The sequence below is a fragment of the Tursiops truncatus genome, chromosome 1, assembly GCF_011762595.2.
Source record: "Tursiops truncatus isolate mTurTru1 chromosome 1, mTurTru1.mat.Y, whole genome shotgun sequence".
NCBI lineage: Eukaryota > Metazoa > Chordata > Mammalia > Artiodactyla > Delphinidae > Tursiops > Tursiops truncatus.
This window is the reverse complement of record NC_047034.1, coordinates 160,750,577-160,765,214: the sequence shown is the minus strand read 5'-3', so window position 1 is coordinate 160,765,214 and position 14,638 is coordinate 160,750,577. Positions and strand designations below refer to the sequence as shown.

The 14,638-nt window shown below is 47.2% G+C and overlaps 1 long non-coding RNA gene across 1 annotated transcript; it reads left to right on the top strand.

The window, feature by feature from the left end:
• Positions 1-1,122: 1,122 nt before the first annotated feature.
• LOC101325914 (uncharacterized) lies at positions 1,123-13,573 on the top strand. The gene is made up of 4 exons (XR_012325646.1): positions 1,123-1,199; positions 4,334-4,444; positions 12,404-12,605; positions 13,266-13,573. It is a non-coding gene; the product is annotated as an uncharacterized lncRNA (long non-coding RNA).
• Positions 13,574-14,638: the final 1,065 nt, after the last annotated feature.

The following is a 14,638-nucleotide window of genomic DNA, read 5'->3' as shown; positions in this document are numbered from 1 at the left end:
GCTACATCTGCCTGGATTACTGCGGGAGCTGTTCAACGTTCTCCCTGGTTCCATTTTTGCCTCTATGGTCTTGTCTCCATGGAGCAGAAGAATAGAGTCTTTGAAAGTGCCAGTGCAACCAGGTCCTTTCTGCTTACACGCTCCATGGCTCCCATCTTCTTCAGATTAAAGAGTCCTTCACGGGCACCCAAGATGCCTGTGACCTCTCTCTCCTCCCCTCCCCTAACTCTCCCTCCCCACTCTGCCCCAGTCACATGGGGGCCAACCCTCCTTGATGACCCTCGAGTATGCCAGGCACACTCCCACCTCCTGTCTCACAATTGTGGTTCCTGTGGCCTGGAGCGTTCTCCCCAGGTACCCTCATGGGTCACACCTTTTATGATCCAGTTGACCTTTAGGGATTAAGGTTACTGAGGGCTTAGATGATCTTTAGGATGCCAGTTATTATTAAGGGCAATGCTCCTGAAACTTTTCTTACAAAACCCTCTTAGGGCAGGGAGTAGTGAATGCTCTCTGGGCATCTGAGGGCATTGACAGAAATGAGCCACCACGGAAAGGAACATTTTGAGGACTGTGCACTGATCTTGAAAAAAGTCATGTTAATTTTCCCTGTATTCCATTATATATTTGTATTTTCTTGAATTAAAAAAAATCTTCCACTAAATCTTTGAGTCGTATTGACGCTCTAGGAAGGTTGGCTTATATTCCAAAAGGTGCTGTGCCTGGGACTCCACCAACTGGAGAAGCAGAGATCTGGGGGGAGAGAGGTAGGGTGAGGTCTCGGAGTAGGTAGAGTAAGCTGAAGATCCAGTTGGCTTAGAGGGCCTTTGAGAAGTAAAGAGCCATGTGGTTCAGAGCACGTATCTCCTATTTCACACCAACCAGCCAAGTATCTATATCCCCAATTTCCTCATCTTTCAAATGCCACTAACATTGGGGATTACTTCATAGAGCTCTCGTGAAGCATCAATGGAATAATCCGTGCAGAGCAGCCAACACACAGTGACGTCATTGCTATTGTTAGCTATCATCATAGCAGGGCTGATGTTTAGGGTCTTCAGCCCAGGGACATGACTGAAATATTTTGGGTGGATTTCTGCAGCACTTGCAGAGGGAAGTAGACAGGGATGTTGTCTGGGGCCAGGAGCTGATCTTGGTTCCGGTTCCAGCTCTGCCACTAACTCACGGAGGGACCCTCGGTAGGACTTTTTCTCTCCCTGGACCTCAGTTTTCTCATCTATAAAATACGGAGGTTTGGATGGAACAATTGCCAAAACACTTCCAGCTAGAACATTCTCTGAATCTGGGAGTTGCTTTCTTGACCTGTTGAAAAACATTTCAACGTCTCATGAGGTGTCTGCTGAAGAAGCTTCTAAAAGATCTAACTAGTTTGGTGTTGACGAATATGGCCACATTTATTAGCCACTCATCAAGGATCTTCTGTATAGGAGAACAGAAGGGATAAGATACTTGGAGTACAAAAATTTGGTGGGCAATCAGCAGACTCACAAGCCTGTTGGGTGGTTTTCCCCACATGGGGACAGAATTAGGGCTGTGGACCTCAGAGATAGCACCTGCATTGTACCTTAAACCAGGCATCCTAGAAGCAGAGGATTGTGGCTCATGGAGGGAATTTATTTTGCCCAAGGGGATATAAAGCTGATCCAGGTCACTGGCCTTTTAGTCCAGTGACCATTTTATCAATTTACGTCACTACTCAAACACTCTTGGCATTTCTTCACCTGTAAAATGAAGAGAGAGATTGTCAAACTCTCTCTCCGAGATTCCTTCTCACTATATTAATTTACTGTTCCTTGAGTCATGAAAGACAAACGGAAGCTGGGGTTAGAACCTAGGCCAGCATGGCCACTATCCAAGGTTCTAAAGGAGAGTGAGGGCCTGTCCCTACAACCAGGCCCCCACAGCCAAGGGGAGGAGGGCACAATTGGCTTCAGAACCTCATTCCATCCACCCTAGAATCATTATTTCTACTATCTCATGGCTCCCCCATGTGCCAGGCTCTTGGTGCCCTCCCCAACTAAGCCTTGGAAACCGTATATGACAGGGGCCTTTGGAGAGAAAACAGCAGTGGTGAATGGTATGTTAGCTTTGTTTTCTCACTGATGAGGCACTGAAACTCTGTCCTAGGTTTGGGTGGTCCAGAAAAAAGAACGCCAAAGCTAAGCTCTCTCCATCAGCCATGATACCATATGATGGGGGAGGGGCACTCTTAGATATACTAAAGGGCACATGCACAAGCTGTGGGCAGGTTATTATCTAAGACCTTAGATGGGCTGGCTGTCAAGACCCTGTAGGAGCAGCTACAGCCAACAGAGTGGGAGACCAGGGATGTGGAAAAGAGGGGCCAGGAAGGCAGGAGATCCCATGGTCAGACTCACAACTTGGATCAGTTGGGCTGGAGAACTGCAGGAGGGAAGGTAGATTTGAGGAGGCCGGAAGGTAAAATCCTGGGAAGGGCCTGATGAAATCATCTCCTTCCAATTTAATTTTGCATTCACCGAGCACTCCCTGTGTTACACGTGTGGTTTCATTTAATTCGTTTTAGTGACACAATAAAGAATGCAACATTATTGCCACTTTACAACTAAGTAAACGTAGCCTCAGAGTGGTGGAGGGACTTGCCCAAGCTCTCTCAGGCTGGGGAGGGGACAGAAGTGAGTTTGGAATAAACTCCGTCTGCCTGTAAAACCCTCATTCATTCCATAGCAAACACTCCCACCCTGACTCTGAACGCAATGGAAACAGGGCTGGACTTGTCCGGAGTGAGTGGGGAGGGTGGGTACAGCAAGTGTGCTGAGTCCCTTCCTGCCACCTGACTTTTGTGCAAACACAGCACATTGAACTGGTATGACTTGGAAGCCCGTTTCTGGGAAAAGCTGGCATCTTATGGCTGGCAGTGTCTCTAGGTGCCCTTGGGAAAAGGGATGTGGGAATATCCACTGGTCGATTAATCAAAGGAGGTTGGCCTTTGGGTCATACTTGGCCCTTAGGCCAGGAGTCATAAACACTGACTCACCCACCAGATGTATCTGGGACATTGAGTATTTTCTCTCTCTTGGTATCATGTGATTCCTTGAATACATAAGAGCCGTTTGTTGATCATCTACTGAACTCATTCAGCAAATGTCTATTGAGGTTCTGGGCACAGTGAACCCCACAAAGTGGGCGATGACAGAGACGGGCCAGCCGGAATCCCGCTGTGCGCACTGTGCTGGTGGCCTCTGTAGCCACGTGGGGGCTCCCCTTTCACACTCTGCCCCCTCCTGCTGCTCAATTTCAGATGCTACGTCCCCCTCCCCCCGCATCATTTGCTGGTCCTTGGTCTTAGAGCTGGGGCTGGGGATGGGAGGAGGGAAACAGCAGGCACATGGAAGACAAATCACAGAGCCAAAGTGGGGATCTTCCTCCTGTTTCTTACTCTAAGAAATGACAAGTTTAATGCAAATTAACTCAAGCTCAGTTCATACCTGAAGAAGAAAAAGGAGCTGGTTAGACTCAAATTCTTGGTCAGCTTTTCAAGCCTGGTATTAATCTATTCATCAGCTTCGTTCACCAGGAGAAAACATGCTTCTTCAGGAGTTTTCTAACTGAAAATAATGCCTCATTAAGTTAAACATATTAACCTGAGAACGGTATTGATGTCAGAGAGACTAATGAATGTCATTATAGGGAATGCACAGTAGTCCTCAAGGGACCCAACCAGCCATTAGAAACTCTCTGCAAATGCACTCAGCTATTGTCCCAAGGATGTGGAATCTCGAGGGAGGGAGGGAGGGAGATGGGAAAGGAGCTGGTGTGGAGCTGCGGTCATCCCAGGGAGCGGTGCCCTGATGAATCCCGGCATCTTTGAATGCTGTGAGGGGCACATGGCCAAAGGAGGCACCAAGTGTAAAGTGACTCATTGTTGGGTCCAAAGGGAGGGACACTGGGTTTAGCTTCTAGAACAGGAGGGAAGGCAGAAGGCTCAGAGTTCAGACATCAGAACACTGGGTCCTGGTCCCAGGTCTCCTCATCACAGTGGACGAAATTTCATTCCAGCCCATCTTTTCTGAGCCAAGCGCTGTGCTGGGCATATTCACATGCATTATATTCATCAACCCTCACAGGATCCTAGGGAAACTGAGGCTCAGAGGAGTTAAGGGGCTTTCCCAAGGTCACCAGTGAGTGGGTGGGAGATCTGAGACCGAGATCCAGCCTGGCTGACCCTGGTGGAGGCTTCCTCTTCCAACCCACCCGGCCTCTCCCTCCTGATGGTCTGTCTTCAAAGCCCTTCAGACTCCTTCTCCAGGACCCTGTAATTCCTTCATTACAGCTGTGCGGGACTCCTCTGGTCTGGAGCTGGTGTACCCCCTCGCAGAGGCAGTCCCGCTGTTCATGGAGGGGTGTGAGTTCCGATCACTATGGGCACCTGCTCTCTCACAAGGTAAGCTCTGACAGTTCTGGCTGAGTGTTGTGGCTGCAACTTAATTGCACATTGGGCTACTTTATATGCTGAATGGAACAAATTCTGGGTGAAATGCTATGTTTAACTCCACTGTAATTATTTCTGCAATTATTTATTTAATTTTCATATCTCCTGTAAGTCCTTTGGTGGCAGGTTCTATCACTATCTTCGTCATTTTCTATTCTTTGGTGCCTGGCGCATACAGTAGGCACATTTTAAGTATCTGCTGGGTGGTTGAATAAAGGATGCACTGAAAGGGGGATGTGAGTTCTAGCAGCTCAGTTTCTTTAGGCAGGGTGAAATACCTGTGGAATCTTAGGAACAAAGATAATGGTGAAGAGGCGACTGAGAAGAACCAAGGCACTAGAGGAAACACTGCAAAGCTATTGAGTCCCGCAGCTCTGCAGTGAGAGAGATGTGGTGTATCAGTTAGCTAATACTGCATAACAAACCACCCGGCAACTTACTGGCTTAAGATATAAGCATTTATTTAGCTCAGGAGTGTGTACATAAACTGGGTGCTTCTGCTGATGGAGTGGGTCTGCTTGATCTTGGTTGGGTTCACTCATGCACCTGCAGTCAGCTGTGGACTGGCTCAGGGCGGGGGCAGTCCCTGGTTTAGCATGGCCTCAGCTGGGATGGCTCATTTCTCTTTCATGTGGCCTCATCTGACAGTGGGCCTGTTCCTATCTTCATGGTGAAGATAAAGGTACAAAAGAGGGAGTGAAAGCGCACAAAGTTGTTTTGAGACATGGGTTGGCGGATTGACCACATATTCTTATTTTCCATATTCTTGATGCTCTGTGTTAGAGGCTAGTTCTCTCCAGGAAGGGCTAGTTAGTTCCTAGAGATAGCAAGTGACTCTCCTGTGAGAACGCCTTTGATGTACAAGCCAACCAATCCAGAGCCTCCAGCCCTGACCACCCCTATCTAACTCTCACATACCAAGTCAATATTCTTGCTGCTCTAAATCACCCCAAGCTAGGTGCTGGCAACCAGGGACCACCCCTATAGCCCAGAGCTGCCCAAATTACTCAGATTATCTAATCCTAAGCTTACTCAGCATTCCTACCTTGCCTTGCTTATTTCTTCCCACAAAAGCCCTGAAAAAAGCTCTGGGCCATGCCTTCCCTTCTTCCCCTTCCGCTTCCTGACCCACCTTTGTGCTTCCCCATGTGGCTCTGCGTGTTGTGCTGTGCCTCATTTTTCTAGGGATCTATGCGTTTAAACTTCCTCCTTTATAACATGTCTTCACGTCTTACCATACCTGGTTAAAAAAAACCCTGAGTATATTTTTAAAAATTGAAGTATAGTTGATTTACAATATTGTGTTAGTTTCAGGTGCACAGCAAAGAGATTCAGTTATATATATATATATTTTTTTAGATTATTTTTCATTATAAGTTATTATAATATATTGAATGCAGTTCCCTGTGCTATACAGTCGATCCTTGTTGCTTATCTATTTTATGTATAGTAGTTTGTATCTGTTAATCCCATACTCCTAATTTTTCCCTTCCCCCTCCCTTTCCCCTTTGGTAACCATAAGTTTGCTTTCTATGCCTGTGAGTCTGTTTCTGTTTTGTATAGAGATTCTTTTGTATTATTTTACTAGCCAACAGGCACATGAAAAGATGCTCAACACTGGGTACATTTTAACACAACTGGTACAGCAAAGCGGGGTGGTTTGACACTAGGTGGAGATGCTGTCTTCAGACTGCCCTCTGCTTACTGACCGGACCCCACAGACAGCGGCCACTGCCCTGAGAGGCACAGCCAGGTGTTGGGGCGCGTGCTGCCTGATGGTGACAGCATTGTGCTGTTTCTGTCGGGTGGCGCCGTGATTTCCCAACCGCGGATTGTGGAGCTCGAAAAGCTGAGTCCTCCCGGAGCTGTTGGTGGTCTAGAGTTTCAGGTGTTCAGGACAGAGCATCTGGGGGTGTGGAGGTGATTAGCTACTTCCGTTTCCCCAAGAGACCCCTCTGCAGGGGACAAGGAGTGACCACACTTCTGGTGCTGTGGGACAAGTCTGACCAGCTGATTGGGCAGGACCTACAAGCCTTGGGGCCATCTGAGTCATTTCGATGAACGTGCCTAGTACCTGGGACGTTATATACTCAAGGTGACGGTCACCACCTCCCCTTTCCCCTGGGAGCTTCGCGGAGTCACATTTGCGCCTGTTCTGTAGAGTAGTCGGGAAGTGCGCCACCTGAACCTTTGCCACGTGTCGAGGGTCCCATTTGCGAGGTCAGTGCGAGTTTCTCCTCCTCCTCCGGGGAGCGTGATGCCCTGCAATCCTTGTGGTTCCGGCTGCAAGCTTCTCTGCTGTCATCTGCTTCCTGCTGTTGCGATTTGTTTCCCCACCCAGTGGGATATAAAAGGGCCCCTCCCTGGACACCAGAGGCTCAATGTTTAATAAAAGAGGGGAAAGGAGGGCTTCCCTGGAGGCGCAGTGGTTGAGAGTCCGCCTGCCGATGCAGGGGACACGGGTTCATGCCCCGGTCCGGGAGGATCCCACATGCCGCGGAGCTCCTGGGCCCATGAGCCATGGCCGCTGAGCCTGTGCGTCCGGAGCCTGTGCTCCGCAATGGGAGAGGCCACGACAGTGAGAGGCCCGCGTACCGCAAAACAAACAAACAAAAAACAAAAAAAAAGAGGGGAAAGGAAAGGAACATCCCAGTCCTGGTTCCCTTCAGACCCCTCACTCCCCGAGGATATGGTTCAATTAACAAAAAAAAGTAAAACATCTAATCAATGTGCAAGGGCTCTCTGAAGTACTGCGTGTCAGTACCAGGGAATTCCACACTCAAAAGAAAAAAACTTGAAAAAGAAAGCTGATAGCACTGGTGCTCTCTCAGATGTAAACCCCAGCCCCCCTGAGCTTGAGTGGGATGCCCTAGAAAGGGAGGCCACCGCTCACAGCAGAGGCCACTGGGGACCACTCAGAGTCCAGCTAGTAAGCACCCTAAGGGAAAAGGAAAAAAAGAAAACTATGGTCAAAGACAGACATGAAAAAAAAAAAGGAAAAAAAGTTACTCACCTAGAGATACAAGCCAGAGCCCATACCCCACTCTTCTTCTTTATCAAACTCTCACATACCATGCCAATATTTCCCCTGCCCTAAATGACCCCAGAGCCAGTTACCAGGCACCTCGGGGTGACTCCAATAGTCCATAGTCTGCAAAAATTATTCCAACTGATCAATCCGAAGGTTACTCAGCATACCTACCTTGCCCCACCCATTCCTTCTCACAAAAACCCTAATAAAGACTCTGGGCCATGTTCTCCCTTACTCTCCTTCTGCCTCTTAACCCACCCTAGTGCTTCCCCAGATGGCCCTGTGCAGTGTGTTCTGCTCTTCTAGGGATCTGTGAGGATAAACTTCTTCCTTAATGACAATCATTTCTGTGTCTGCGTGTCTTACCATACCTGATTTAAAAAAAAACAACAGCCCTTTACAATGTTGTGTTAGTTTCTGCTGTACAATGAAGTGAATCAGCTATATGTATACATATGTCCCCTCCCTCTTGGACCTCCCTCCTCCCACCCCCCATCCCACCCATCTGTGTCATCACAGAGCAGCGAGTTGTACTCCCTGTGCTATACAACAGGTTCCAACTAGCTATCTATTTTACCCATGGTAGTGTATTTATGTCAAACCTAATTTCCTAATTCATCCCACCCTCCCCTTCCCCCTCTGTGTCCACACACATCTATCCTCTAATTGTACTCAAAAAAGGATAACCAACAAGGACCTACTGTGTAGCACAGGGAACTCTGCTCAATATTATGTAACAACTTAAAATGGGAAAAGGATTTGAAAAAGAATAGGTACGTGTATATGTATAACGGAATCACTTTGCTGTACACCTGAAACTAACACACATATAGTTAATCCACTATATTCCAGTATAAAATAAAATGTTTAAAAAAACACAAAAAGACAACAACCCTGGGCATATTTTAGGACAGCTGGGAACTGGCACGTCACTTCTACCACATTCTATGGGCCAAAGCAAGTCACAGGGCCATCCCAGATTCAAGAGCTGGGGAAAAAGACCTCATCTCTTGATGGGAAGAGAAGCAAAGTCATATTTCAAAGGTCAGGAGACAGATGCAGACAGAGAAGAAGTATGGTGGCCACTTTCCAATCAGTTTTTACACATGTTTTAACATTTCATTATTCGCCATTTATATTCCTTATGAAAATTCTCAGCAAACCAGGAATAAAAAGGAATTTTGCAAACTGATAAAGAGAACCTGTGAAAGCCAACAGCTACTTAATGGTGAAAGAGTGAATATTCTACCCTTAAGATCAGGAACAAGAGAAGGATGTCCTTTTTCAAAATCTGCTCTGTTCAACACTGTACTTAAGGGTCTAGCCAGTACAATGAGGTGTGAAAAAGAAATGAAATGCATCCACACAGGAAGGGAATAAGTAAAACTTTAGTTGCAGACAACGTGATCAGCTACATAGAAAACCCAAAGGAATCTAAGTTATTAGAACTAATAAATGAGCTTAGCAAGGTTGCAGGATGCAAGATCAATATAGAAAAATCAACTGTATATTTACTAGTAATGAACAATTAGAGATTGAAATAAAAAATACCATTTACAACAGCATCAAAAATTTTTAAATGCTCAGGGATAACTCTGAAAAAAGATGTATGAGACCTATACACTCTGGACTAAAAAAAAGCATCGGTGTGAGAAATTAAACAGGATCCAAATATATGAAGAGACATATACCGTTCAAGGTCAGGGGACCTAATATTGATGCGTCAGTTCTCTCGGTCAACTCAATCTAATTGAAAGCCCAACAGGCATTTGTTTTTTTTAGAAATGTACAAGCTGTTTTTAAAATTCATAGGGAAATGCAAAAGACCTAGAATAGTCAAAACACTGTGAAAAAGGATATATTTGGAGGATTAACGCTACTTAACTTCAAAACTTATAAGGCTCAAGGAATCAAAACAGTGTCATATTGACATATTTGTCAGAAAGATCAATAGAGCAAGATAGAGGGTCCAGAAAGAGACCCATAGATATATGCACAGCTGAATTTTGCCAAAAGTGAAAAGGAAATTCAGTAGAGAAATTGTTTTTTCATCAAATGGTCCTGGCACTATTGGATGTCCCTATGCAAAAAAGTGAGCTTCAGTTCATACCTTACATCACACAAAAACTTAATTTAAAATTGATTACAGATCTAAATATACATCCTAAAATGATATAACTTCTAGAAGAATACAGAGGAAAAAATCTTTGTGACCTTGGGTTAGGCAAACTTTCTTAGATGACACCAAGAGCATGATCTGTAAAAGAAAACACTGACAAATTGAAGTTAATGAAAGTTAAAAAAAACATTTACTCTTTGAAAGATAGTCAGAGAATTAAAATACAAGCCATGGACTGGGAGAAAATATTTGCAAAGCATATATCTGATAAAAGATTTATATCCAGAGCGTGTAAAGAACCCTCAAAACAAACAACCAATAAATGGTAGACAAAGGAGTTGAGCACGTAATCAAAGAAGATCTGTGAATGATAAATAAATAACACATGAAAAGATGCCAAACACCATTAGTGATTAGGAAAGCACGAATTAGAACCACAGTGAAATGCCTCTATAGACCTGGGGTATCACAATGGCTAAAATTTAAAAGATGGACCATATCAAGTTTTGCCCAGGGTATGGAAGAACTGGAATGCTCGTACATTGCTGGTGGGAATATAAAATCATACAGCCAATTTGGAGAACAGTTCGATAGTTTCTTACAAAGTTAAACACCTACCATATGATCTAGCTCTTCCACTCCCAGTTATTCACCAAAGGGGAACGTGAAAGTCATAGCAACTTTAAATATAATAGCCTCAAACTAGAAACAACCCAAATGTCCATTGACAGGTCAATGGATGGACAAATTCAGCATATTTATATAATGTGATACTACTTAGCAATAAAATAACTATCGATACATGCAACATGAGTGGATCTCAAAATAATTACACTGATGCCAGCTATAAAGGATCACATTGCTGTATGATTCTATTTACATAAAATTCTAGAAAATGCCAACTCATTGATAGTGACAGAAAGCGGATCCATGGCTGTCCAGGGATGGGGGCGGGGGAGAGCAGAGACGGACAGGAGAGAGGGATTATAAGGGAGCACATGGAGATTTTGGGGGGTGATGGGTACTTTGATTATCTTGATTGCAGTGATGGTTTCAAGGATGTATATAAAAAAACTTACTGGGCTTCCCTGGTGGCGCAGTGGTTGAGAGTCCGCCTGCCAATGCAGGGGACACGGGTTCGCGCCCTGGTCCGGGAAGATCCCACATGCCGCGGAGCGGCTGGGCCCGTGAGCCATGGCCGCTGAGCCTGCGCGTCCCGAGCCTGTGCTCCGCAACGGGAGAGGCCACAACAGTGAGAGGCACGCGTACCGGAAAAAAAAAAAAAAAAAAACAAAACCTTACCAAATTGTATGTTTTAAATGCATGCAGTTTATGTCAATTATATTATACTTCACTAAAGTATTACGAGACTAAACTGAAGTAACACATGTAGAACACTAAAAGGGTCAGGCACAGTTTCCCAGTGGCTGGAAGCTGATGTCATTAAATTTTTTTTTTGGTTTTTGTTTTATTTTTTTAAACATCTTTATTGTGTCATGGGCTCGGGGGTGGGGAGGATAAGGTGGATGTGGTGCAGACTTAGAAAGAGGGGTTTGGCCACCAGGACAGGAGATACCGCAAATGGAGGCTTTTCTGTGAGCCCACGACACCCCCGTCCCAGGGAGAAGGGGGCCTCAGTCTGTGTTTTCCTCTGAGGATTGTTGTGGGGAGGGCGGTGGGGGGTAGGCAAGGTAGCCCTAGAGGAGGAGTTAGGTACATGGGGATCCCCCAACTCCCTGCTGTGTGACCTTGGGCAAGTTGCCTTCCCTCTCAGGGCCTTAGTTTCCTCATCTGTAGATGGGGGACAGTGATTTAAACAGCTCTTCCCTCACAGGGGAGTTGAGGACATGAGCCCTAAAAGCCATACAAATGGACACCCAGGAGTAGAGGGGCAGTGAGGGCAGTGGTCAGGGGCCAGGGGTGGAGTCGCCACAGGTCTGGGATTTAGATCCAAGGTGTGACCTTGGGAAGTTCCGTCCCTTAACTTCTCAGTGTCAGTTTCCTCAGCTGTAAAACAGGTTAACACAGTCCCTTCCTTGGAGAGTGGTGGTGAGAATTAATGAGGTGGTGCACACACAGTCTGGCGCACAGTAAGCCCCCAACCGACCGTGGGCGGTAGCCTGGCGCACAGTAAGCCCCCAACCGACCGTGGGCGGTGTCACTGGTGTTCTAAAGGGACGTGGATCGGAGGCACATTCAGGCTCCTGGTCTCCGTCGACCCTGACTGTGACTTCTTATGTCTACAGAGCCTGGTCTCACTCTGCTTTGCTCTCTCTGCTTAGGGCACCCGTACAATTTTTTCCCCCATTTCTTGGGAATGGCCCAGGGAAGGGAGGATGCGTTGTTCGTGTCTGGCGTTTGCACTACATTTCCCCAAAGAAGCCTTGTTATCATGGTTAGTAGTGGTAGAAGCCGTTAGGACTTTTGGTCCAACCCCAGTGTATAACAGAGTTTTAGGGAAAATTATATTTTGAACTTCAAAAACACTTTAGAAACATAACATTCCTAAACTCTTGGAGAAGAATGAATATCTGTCTTGCACCCCTGCATGCCAGGCATGGTCTAAGTTCTTTGCATATGTTAATTTACTTAATTTTCACAATGATGCAATGAGCTTCGTGATATTCGTCTTATTTATTTATTTTTTTCTGGCAGATAATTTATTTTTAAAGTTAACCTTTTTGTGGGGGGAGGTAATTGAAGAGCCCTGCGAAGTTATAAGAAATAATACAGAGGTCTTTCCCTGTTCCTCCCCACGAAGCATAACTATCGTTGCTGGAAATGACAAGAGGACCAAAGGAGCACTCTGTAAAGTGGACTGAGGAAGGCAGACGGGTTAAGGGCCCCAGGACTGGAGGAACAACACGGCGGCAGGATGTCTTAGATCCCACCCACCCACAGAAGAAGGAGACCCAGGCCCAGTTTCTCTATTAGCCCCAACCTGGCCACAGAAGTCAACCCAGGTAAGCTCCTTCCTCACTGGATCTAACGGGAGCCCTGCCCACACAATCAGGTGACACTGGCCAGATGGATCCTACCACAGCCCCCAGCTGGGCAAGCATTCATCCTCCTGTGGGGGAATTGATAGTTAGCTGAATTTTAAAAAAGAAAGGAATGAGAGAGATCTTGTGTACCCTTTGTCCAGTTTCCCCCAATGGTAACATCCTCTAAAACCGCAGGACTATATCACAATGAGGAGATTGACATTGATACAACCCACCCGCCTTACTCAGATTTCCCCAGTTTTCACTTGTACTCATTCATGAGTATGTGTGTTTACGTGGTACGGCCGGGGGTGGGGCCTCCTCTGCCCACTCTGACCCACTGTGGCCACACCAAAATGGTGGCCCCTACCTGCCCTGAGCTACCCCTCTTCCAGCCGGCTGCCACAGTTTAATGACTCCGTCTCCATGTTCCAAATTGAGATTCCCGAGAGGGGAGATCTGCTAACTTGGCCAGTGTGGACCAGGCGTCCACCTCAATACTGTTCATCAGCTGAGGGTTGCTGGTGGTGTGGGAGCGGGAGAGGAACTTTGGGGCTGCGGGCTGAGCAGGGAGGAGTGGGTCAGGAGAAAATAATCAGTATTTCTCAAATGATGGGAGTTATGGTCCTTATTTTTCAGATAAGGAAATTGAAGCTCAGAGAGGTACAGTGAGTTGCTAAAGATAGCACAGCTAGCAAGCTGGGTAATCGCGATTTATACCTGAGGTTCAGCTGCAATCCAGACCGCAACCCTCAACACCTCTTGCTTTTCCGTCTCTTCCTCCCATCTGCTCCTCTCACCTGCCGCTTCCTGCTGGGCCAAGCAGAGCAGGAAACAGGGAAAAATGACTCCCCTGAGGTGAGAGATAATGGGGGCAGCTCCTGGGGCCGGTGAGGGTGAAAGTCCTGTCGCTCGCTGCCCCCTCAGCACCTGGGGCATCTGCAGACTCCCCCAGAGCCCTGCACCTGACACCGAGGTTGCCCCTGCTCTCCTTCCAGAGCGGGCCTGAGGAAGTCAGTGCACCTGACCGTCATGCTCAATTATTCATGCCAGTAAGAGTTTAATTAAAATTTCACGACAGTCATCATGTTTCACCCAAACAGCTGATGATGGCCTTGGATTTTTGCCTGAGTCCAGCGGTCCCACAGCAGAGATCTTCATCCGAAGCCTTTCAACCCTCACAAATCAGTTCTGACAACAAGCCCTCTTGTGATTGTCGCAAAGTCCAAAGTGGGGCAGATGCAGCACCCTGGTGACTGTGGTTGAAGAAGGCCCTCGCCGGAGCAGGGCTGTGGGGTCTGCTGGCCGCTTGGTCCTGGCCTCTGGTTCCAGGAGACAGTCTCTGACATTTACCCAGCGAGATCCATGGGATGATTCCAGGTAAACAGTGGCCAAGGATTTAAGAAGGGAGACTGCAGAGCGGGTTGTACCTGGAGGTTACAGAAAACCACATCCCTGCAGGGGCAGTGGGAGGGAGGGAATGTGTGTGCATCCCCTTCAGGGTGTCTTAGGGCTAGGCAGGTGACCTTGGGGCAGGTCCTCAGTTTCCCCACTTGGCAGGTGGAGCTGATGAACCCTCCTCCACAGGGCACTTGCGGGGGTCACAGGAGGGGCCGTGGGAAGCTCTGAGCACGCTGCCTGCACACAGTAGCTGCTCAGATAAGTGGCTGTTGACTTGAATTGGGTGCCAGATGACTTGCTGAGCTGGGTGAGAGGTGATGGGGAGCCCTGGCCTCCAGCTCTCCCCGTCCCACCGCTGATGGTCTGCGGAGGCTCTGGGCACCGCTGGGCAGTGGGAGAGTGGGTCTACATGGAGGCCGACCAGACATGGAGACTCAGGGATGCGGGCAATAGACTTTCCTGCTCAAAGAGACAGCAGCACTTCGGAGGCAGCCCCAGCCATGGCTGATAGGAGGCCAGACAGCATTTAGAGAAACTGGGGCAGGTTAGAGATGGCCAGCAAGGTCAGCCCAGGCCTTCCAGCAACAAAACAGAGCAAGGGTGTGTCCTGC